Genomic DNA, 9,160 nt, shown 5'->3' with positions numbered 1-9,160 from the left:
TCTGCATGCCAGGAAGTGCTTGGAATTAAGAAACACCAGCAGAAAGAGTGGATCACAGCAGAGTCCTTGACAAAGATAGAAGACAGAAAGAAGAAGAAGGCAGCAGTCAACAACAGCAGGACTAGAGCAGCAAAGGCCAAAGCTCAAAAAGAGTATGCTGAAGCCCACAGAGCAGTGAAGAGGAATATTAGGAAGGACAAGAGAGATTATGTGGATGGACTGGCAGCAGAAGCAGAGCAGGCAGCATACAGCGGTAACATGAAACAGCTGTACGATACTACCAAGCGACTGTCTGGAAAGTTCAGCAAGCCAGAACGTCCCGTTAAAGACAAGCAGGGAAAGTCTATAACAGGAATAGAACTACAGATGAACAGATGGGCGGAGCACTTTGAGGAACTCCTGAACAGACCAGCACCACCAAATCCACCAGACATCGACCCAGCCAACGAGGACCTCCCAATCAATTGCGATAAACCAACCAGAGACGAGATCAGAAAAGCCATCACCATGATGAAGAACAGGAAGGCGGCTGGACCTGACGATATCCCAGCAGAGGCCCTGAAAGCAGACCTGGATGCTTCAGTGGAAATGCTGTACCCCCTCTTTGAGAAAATATGGGAAGAAGAAGTGATTCCGGCTGACTGGAAAGAGGATATCTCATCAAAATCCCCAAGAAAGGAGACCTCAGCAACTGTGCCAACTATAGAGGAATCACACTCCTGTCGGTGCCAGGAAGGTCTTCAACCGAGTCCTCTTAGAGAGAATGAAGGATGCCGTCGATCCACAGCTACGAGATGAACAGGCAGGTTTCCGGCAGAACAGATCATGCACGGACCAGATAGCAACGCTCCGCATCATAGTCGAGCAGTCTATGGAGTGGAACTCCTCATTGTACATCAACTTTGTTGACTATGAGAAAGCATTCGATAGCGTGGATCGAGACCCTCTGGAAGCTCCTTCGGCACTATGGCATCCCAGCAAAGGTGGTCAACCTGATCAAGAATTCATACGACGGCATACACTGTAGAGTGATCCATGGAGGGCAGCTCACAAACAGCTTCCAGGTGCGAACCGAGTCAGACAAGGATGCTTGTTGTCACCACTTCTCTTTCTTCTCGTCATCGATTGGATTATGAAGACATCCACTTACAAGCGTAGGAATGGAATCCAATGGTCATTGTGGACCCAGCTTGATGACCTGGACTTTGCCGACGACCTTGCACTCCTTTCGCACAGTAAACAGCAGATGCAAGAGAAGACCAACGTAGTGGCAGCCACGTCATCACAGGTTGGCCTCAACATCCACAAGGACAAGACCAAGATCCTTAGGATCAATTCCATCAGCAACGACCCAGTCACACTGAATGGAAGCCCCGTGGAAGAAGTGCAGTCCTTCACCTACCTAGGTAGCATCATCGACCAGCAGGGTGGCACAGACGCAGACATCAAAGTAAGGATTGGTAAGGCAAGAGCAGCCTTCTTACAGCTCAAGAACATCTGGAGCTCCAGAGAGCTGTCTTTGGCAATAAAGATTCGACTGTTCAACTCCAACGTGAAATCAGTCTTACTGTATGGAGCTGAAACCTGGAGGACAACCAAAACAACCACCAGGAAGATCCAGACCTTCATTAATAGCTGCCTCAGAAGGATTCTCCAGATCCGCTGGCCAGACACCATCAGTAACATCCACCTCTTGGAGAGGACACATCAACTCCCAGCAGAGGAAGAAATTAGAAGGAGAAGGTGGGGCTGGATAGGACATACACTACGCAAGCAGCCAACCAACATCACCAGACAGGCACTGCAGTGGAACCCCCAAGGCAAGCGGAAAAGAGGCCGCCCAAGAAATACCTGGCGACGCGACCTTCAGGTTGATAGCAAAAAAATGGACTATACCTGGAACCAGCTAGAGCGAATGGCCCAGGATAGAAGACTATGGAGATCTGTGGTTGGCAGCCCATACCCCGGTTGGGGTGACGGGCATGAATGAATGAATGACATTCTTCACCCAATGATCATGCACCTCTGCTCCCACCCATCCGCAGGATCCAGATAACTATCAGGCCGTTTGCCTCTGCACTGAGTCTGGAGCCCCTTGCTTCCCCTCCCTGCTCCCTGGCAACGCTGTTGTTTGAGTGAGAGAAACACACAGTGCTAAGACTGTGCGTTGGAAATCAGAGAGGGAGCCACAAGTCTGCAGGGCTAGTGCTCCACTTCAAGCTGAAGAGAAAGACGGGAGGGAGGAGAGGAGAAGACAGGAGGAAAACAGTGAGTTATGACTTGAGGGAGGAGTGTGGAACTAGGATAGATCAGTTGGGGCCTGGGGTTGTATTTAGCTGAGATTTTCAAAGACACCCAAATTGAGGGGCTTTGGCCATCTAAACACTTTATGTGGCTCTGGAAATCTCATTCTGTGTATAAATTATAGTCCTATTGTTTGCTCGCATCTGCTGTGGTTGCCTTAAAATTTCGTTTGACCTTTGCATGGGTTATTATTTTAAAGCCAACACAATTTAAACTGTTTTTTCCCCCAACAGATGCTGATCTGCCTCTTCCCAGAGTTAGTCAGGAAAAGCTGCACATTCTTTACAGGTAAAGTGTCTCTGTGCTGGGCCATCCTCGGGTGCAGCTCCAGTGGGCTCAACACTGCGCCAGACCCTCAGCTGGTGTAAACGAGTGGAATCCCTTTGACGCCATTGGAGCTATGCCAGTTTGCACCAGTTGAGGATGTGGCCCGCAATTTTATTTTCTATGTGCGCTTATTTTAAAAGGCTAATGATGGGATCAGGCTCCTAGTTATTGGGCCAGTGAATATATTTGCTGGGACAAGACAAGAACAAATAGCTAAGTCCTTGTGCTCCAGCTCATTCTATCTTTGAACAGAGCAGCAGAAGGTGAGTTGGTCTGTACAAAACTATACCCCAATCCTGCAAAGTCTTACACAAGTGTTTGATTTATATGCATGCAAATTGAATTCAGTGGGACTATTCACATGCCTAAACTTAAACCCAAGCATAAGTCTATGCAAGATCAGCACCTAAAACAGCAGAGAGGTGTTTTTATATCAGTGTTATGCTTGATGCTGAAAGCACTTGTTTAAAATGCCACACAACTAGTGTGCTGTGCATGGGAGTCTATATGATGGACTTTGGATATTACAGCCATAAAAGCTGCACATAATTAACCAGTTTATCTTATCTTGTGTTAAACTGAATACTAATGTTCATGTACTATAATAATAAAAATAAATCACTGAGACTATAATAATCAATACTTCTCTTTGAGCCAAAGGATGGCTCTCAACTCAAATATTTCGCTTTCTTTCTATGCACAAATCTCTGATTGCTACCACCAGGAGATACAGGTATATATGAAGAACCTGTTAGATATTTTTAAAAGTTACTAAAAATGATCCAATGGAAATAATTTACTTGGAATTTCAAAACACTCTTTACATGTTCCCGCCTATTATGCAAGGCTATTAAGGAAATTAAGTAACCAAAGAATAAGAGGCAAAGTCTTGTTTTGGTTTAAAAGCTAATCAGATGCCAGGAAATGGAATTATCATGAACTGATGCCCCTCAGAATAGAAGGACTGTGTGTAAATCTGAATGACTTTAAGTGCACTGGGGGATTGGGCAGCACAATCCCAGCTTAAATTCAACCTGGATGCAGCAAAGTAATGAATCAATTAATACCAGTTGAGGATCTGGCCATCAGTGTTCCACAATATAAATGTTTAATTTGGATAGACTGCATACCATCCGGATACAAAACAACAGCTGTTTTGGGGCCATGTGTATTCAGGAAGAAAGCATGTTTCCATGATATCATCTGTGCCAGGGATTTGATTTTGGCCATTTTCTCCACAGCCACAGGGGTTCTACTAGTGATCCCCTTCTTCCCAGCTTGAAAATTCCTAGCAAGCCAGACCCTCTGCTGGTGTACATGGACACAACTCTATTGAAGTCAACGAGGTTTCACATGTTTACACCAGCTGAACATCTGACCTTATATGTTAAATATCTAATGTTCTCCTTTCCAGCTCCTTAGTGATCATCCCTACGCTGCATCCTAAAAAATGCCACACCATGAACAGTCACAGCAAACAACATTCGCTCTTAAAGCAGAGTAAGAAAAGTGCTCCACTTCAAGACCCTGGCATGTCTTCCACCCTTGCTGGAAAATCATGCAAATCTGAATTCCCCCTCGCCCACTCCTTTGAAAACCCCAGGACCTCAGATGCAGCAGGATTAAGACAACCGCAGCAGCAGCAGCAAGTTTTTCCAGCCCATTGCTGTCACTGAATCCAAACGTCTTTTAAAAAAATAGAATTTTTCATGATTTTTTGGATAATTTTTCAACCAGGTCTAACCTAAATGTGCTACAGGCCATGACGTGAAAGGACTGGGGGCACAGGGAACAACAGGCACACATTCAGTTCACCGGGGAATGAACAAAAAGAGGGTCCAGCACAAACATATGCCCAGCTGCTGGAATGAGCTTGGAAAACAGGCACAGGTTGGAAATAAGCCTGTCTGGGAATGGGTTAAAAACGTTTAAAAAAGAGAGAGAGAGAGAGACTCATAACTATCCAGGGAAAATATCCTAAGTGTTGATCAAGTGTCTGTCAGTCAATGTGTGGCATTGGCCAAGTCACTTACACCATCATTTTCAAATTTCAGTGCGTAAGGCTAGGCACCTACCTCTGTTTTTAGACACTGTAATGGGGAGTGCTGAGCTAGGAGCTGACCCGGCTGCCTGTCACTCAAATCCCCACTGGCATACGTTAACTGGGACCTGACTGGAAGACAGGCAGTTGGCCAAGGGTGCCAATTAACTGAGTAGAGATATAGCTGAGGGCTGATAGGGCAGAAGGGAAGTAGTCCCAGCAGCCAAGACTGTGTTAGCAAAGCAGACAGCAGTGCTGGGGAGGAGAGGAGGGTGCCTCAAGGAAGGCAGGACTGGCTGGTGTCAATAATAATGCTGTGCCCTTTCCCCGAAGTAAGGTAGGGAAACTGGCTTGTAACTAGTATGTATATAACATTGCAGGCTGCGGCCTTTGAAAGGGATGTAATAAAGCATGCCGGTGGTGAAGTACACCTGGTGGCATGGTGGTCAGTAACTGAGGCTGGAAAAGACTCTCAGGGGACTTCCCCCCGACAAGCAGCTGCATGAAAATGCCTTGGTTTGCGGAGTTGCTGCGCGCACAGCTCCCATGTAGGGCATTCTGTTTTTCCACACTCTCACAAGAGGGGAATATGGGTGACAGCTGGGAATATGTTAGGGGTTATGAACCATGTATAAATGCTCTCAGCTAGCAACTTGTATGTCCAGTGGTGCATGATCGTTGTACCCTGGGGGTCTTTAAACAGCCCTCTCGTGCATAAACTTGCAAGCTTTTTCATCTCTGGCTTCTCTTCCCTTTCTGGCCAGTGCTGTTGCTGATTTTCCAAGGGGCAACTGAAGCAGAGGGAACCTTAGAGAGAAAAGCTGCAGCTGTGGGATCCTCGGTGCTCCTGCCTGCACCAGACAACGTAAAGGGGATGACGTTCCTGCAGTGGGAATATCTAAATGGCACCGCGTCCCACTTCATTGTGCAGTACCACAAAGGTTCACCGGATCCAACTGCCCACGCACCCTCTGGAGGCAGAGTCATCTTCTATCCAGCCAATGGATCCCTCTTGCTGGAAAATGTGCAAGAGACAGACAATGGGATCTATGCAGCAACGATCAATATGGTAGAAAGTGAAGCCAGGAGAATCCTGCTGCAAGTTCTCAGTAAGTGAACGACACAGAGGAGATGGTTTTAGTCCTCGTACGTGTGCTCATTAGTACATTAGCGAAGAGACCCCCGATGAAGGGATCAGAGTAGATCAGTAGTAGTGCAGTGGGAAGAGCTGTAATGATTTCAGCCAGCCACAAAAGAGATAGGCAGGGGGCTAATTCTGCATTGAGACGCTCACTGGCAGACCTAGCTGCGGCCTAAAAATCATGGAAGCTGTGTATGATACTGCTCTGAGCTACTTTGCCAGGTTCCTGGGGTGAGAGAGGATCTCGGAGTCCCAGAACGGGGGCAACAAGGTGTCAATGCAGTGCTGTGTTCATTCAGCTCAGGGACTGCGGAAGCCGCTGTGCTCTGGTTTCAGAGTGCCCCTTGCTGGCCACATGCAGAACAGCTTTGCCATCTCTTGTATAGGAAAACATTGGAGACTTAATACAGTGCACAGGGAATCAGTTGCAAAAATGCCACAAGGGTACGTCCAGACTACCCACCGTATCGTATCAGCGGGTAGTGATTGATTTATCGGGACGTGATATATCTATCTCCGAACGCGCTCCCCATCAACTCCGGAAATCCACCAGAGCGGTAGCAGAGTTGATGGGGGAGCTGCGGCCGTCGATCCCGTGCCGTGAGGATGGGAGGTAAGTCAGAATAAGATACGTCAACTTCAGCTATGGTATTCCTGTAGCTGAATTTGCGTATCTTAGATCGACACCCCCCGCCAGTGTAGACCAGGCCTGACAATGATGGGAGTTAAATTCCCGTATTAGTTATTGACCTGTTTTCTAAGCAGAGACCCCAGTGCTGATGGAGAGTTTAAAAAAAACAATATCTCTAACCATTTGCACTGGCCCTAACCGTTGCTCTCCCGTAATTTGTCTTACTTTGTAAACTTAGTAGCTGTGTGTCTTTATATAATTGTTTTATACTATGTATATCGCATGACAGCTTTCAATGATCCATAAGATTAGTAATTTATTATTTAATTACCTAGAAATCTAAAAATATTTGTACACATCTTATTATTTTTCATTTTCTGAATATGGTATAAATGTCCTGCTAGACACTTTGAAAATGTAACCCAAATAATACAAAAACAGCAATTAACCACTGTTGCTACCGTAATATATGCTGAAATTCTGTATTGTTGGGGCTTCTTGCAGGACTATTCTAATGTGTAACCAAGGGCAAATATAGCAATATCATTAGAAATTTAAGATTATAATTTACTTTGTAAGTGTGACTCTAAACCCCCCAAATCAAACATTTAAAAGTGCTATAAGATAAATACTAAGGAAGTATTGTGTATTCTGTACATTTCCCAGAGCCTGTGTCCCGGCCTCAGCTATGGAGCAATTCTCTTCTGGTACAGTCAGCTATTAAGTTATTCTGTGATGTGTCAGAGGGCAGAGTGGACACTATTGTTTGGAAGAAGGATGGGAAGCCCCTTCCACAGGAGACAGATTTCCACCTCTCCAAAAATCTCAGGATTTTGAACATACCAGAAGGGCAGAAATCCGACTGTGGCTCCTATTCCTGCAATGTCACCAATGAGATCAGCTGGCATCTCCCAATCCTGCCGGGCTGCCCAACTTGACTGTCAAGAGGTGGTGAGGTCTTTTTTTATTAAGTTTCTTCAGCTTTCCCATTACCTTTGGATTCATTCTCTAGGTATCTCACCTGCATTGCAAGATAGTCTGAGAATTTCTGTGGTTGCATTGGTGTTTGCTGCTGTCTCAGGATGGGGCTTAATTGTCCCATTTTGTCAACCAGAGAAGCTAAGAATTAGTGAGTATTCAATCTCTTTGCCTATGTATTTCAGACCGTATGCCCAGGGAAAGCAAAGTCAAGTCTGCTGCTTATTCTGTGCATCAACATCATTATTGTTATTTATTATTGTTTGAAAATATGCCATTTAAATTTTGGAAAATTTCTTTTTCAACAACAAAGACATTTTAAAAAAAATTTGTTTTTCTTAAAAAAATAAGTCTCCAAAAAATGAAAAATGTTTACAGCAGAAAATCAAAATTGTTTCAATTCTCAAGTTTGCAGTATTTGATTTTTTTCAATGAAAATCCAAAGAATTTCCAAACATTTTTGAAGCAAATATACTTTTTTTTCTTTGAAACTTTCTTGTGGAAAATAATTATTTCCCAACCCGCTATTTTAATTATATTCTTATTTAGTTTCAGTAATAGTACTGCAGGATTCATTGTATATAAAAACACATTAAGAGGCAGTCCCTTCCCGAAAGATCATGTATAGTAGAAGCGGCGGTTCAGCTAATATCTGGCTGTTGGCCTTACTCTGTAACAAATCTTTCCAAACTCTCTCTAATAGAAATGATGCACCAAAATGATAAATACGTTATTGAATTTAAAAAACTGATAGTATATATTTAACTCAAAGAGAAGATTTGTTACATTTCAACTTTTAATTTAGAATGTTTTATGGAAGTCCCTGTGATTATCTGTAGGAAAAAGGAGCTCCCGGGTCTTTCAAATCCCTCTTTGTAGTGGGACAATCTGGAGCCATCTCAGGCAGTGACAGGAGTAATACAGCCTAGAATCATCTCTGTTTGATAGGAGTCAGACTGCAAGTCACAAAGCGGCAAGACACCCACTAAAATCCCTTTTCTCAGAGCCAGTTCTCAGCTCACACCCACACTGGTCTGGAGACTCCGTCTGCCAGACAGTTATTCCTCCTCCCGCTGCCATGGGAGGTTGGCTTTCACTCCAGAGAGCATGTTCATTCCCCTGGGCAATCGCCCTCTAATGGGAGCTGCCCAATGCCTGCCAGGTTCCTGCCCATACAGCTCAGCAGAGGGAGGGAGGGTGGAGGTAACACGTGCACAGTAAATAGCCTAGACACAGAGAGGGGGTGTTGTTATCCCAATTTACCGATGGGGAACAGAGCCCATTTCCCTGTCAGTCTCCAGCACAGGGGCTCAGATGGAGCAGCGGCCAGAATTGTTCTGTCTAAGGTACTTCTCTGGCCCCAAGCCCACCGCTATACACAGACCTCTTTGACCGCCCAAGAGCGCACTTGTCATTGAGGGGCCAACTTGCCCTGCCCCGATTTCTCTGTGTGATCAAAAACTGTCTGCAGCTGATGTCAGAAACCAGTGTCTTATCACTAACCTGACCATCCGCGGGCCTGGCTTTGATTTGCCACGCTGCTCATGGGCCCTTCTGAACAGGCCAGGGTCAATGTGGAGCCAGCCTTCACACCTGGGGCCAACGAGAGGACCCCACTGTGGCTGTGGCCAAAGACAGACAATCTCACATCACTGACGACTGCCCTCTGGCCAGAGTTGATGATGGTCTGAGGGCTCCGCTTCCAATAAGGAGAGCTGCAAAGAGTTGAACCCAGGTC

The 9,160-nt window shown here is 45.4% G+C and overlaps 1 long non-coding RNA gene across 1 annotated transcript; it reads left to right on the top strand.

The window, feature by feature from the left end:
• The first annotated feature begins 2,089 nt into the window (after window positions 1-2,089).
• LOC120371304 lies at window positions 2,090-5,642 on the top strand. Its single transcript, XR_005584264.1, has 3 exons — window positions 2,090-2,268; window positions 2,538-2,592; window positions 5,437-5,642. It is a non-coding gene; the product is annotated as an uncharacterized LOC120371304 (long non-coding RNA).
• Window positions 5,643-9,160: the final 3,518 nt, after the last annotated feature.

Source organism: Mauremys reevesii, linkage group 9, assembly GCF_016161935.1.
Source record: "Mauremys reevesii isolate NIE-2019 linkage group 9, ASM1616193v1, whole genome shotgun sequence".
NCBI classification, from domain to species: domain Eukaryota; kingdom Metazoa; phylum Chordata; order Testudines; family Geoemydidae; genus Mauremys; species Mauremys reevesii.
Note: the sequence above shows the minus strand (reverse complement) of the source record. Positions and strands in the feature narration are given on the sequence as shown.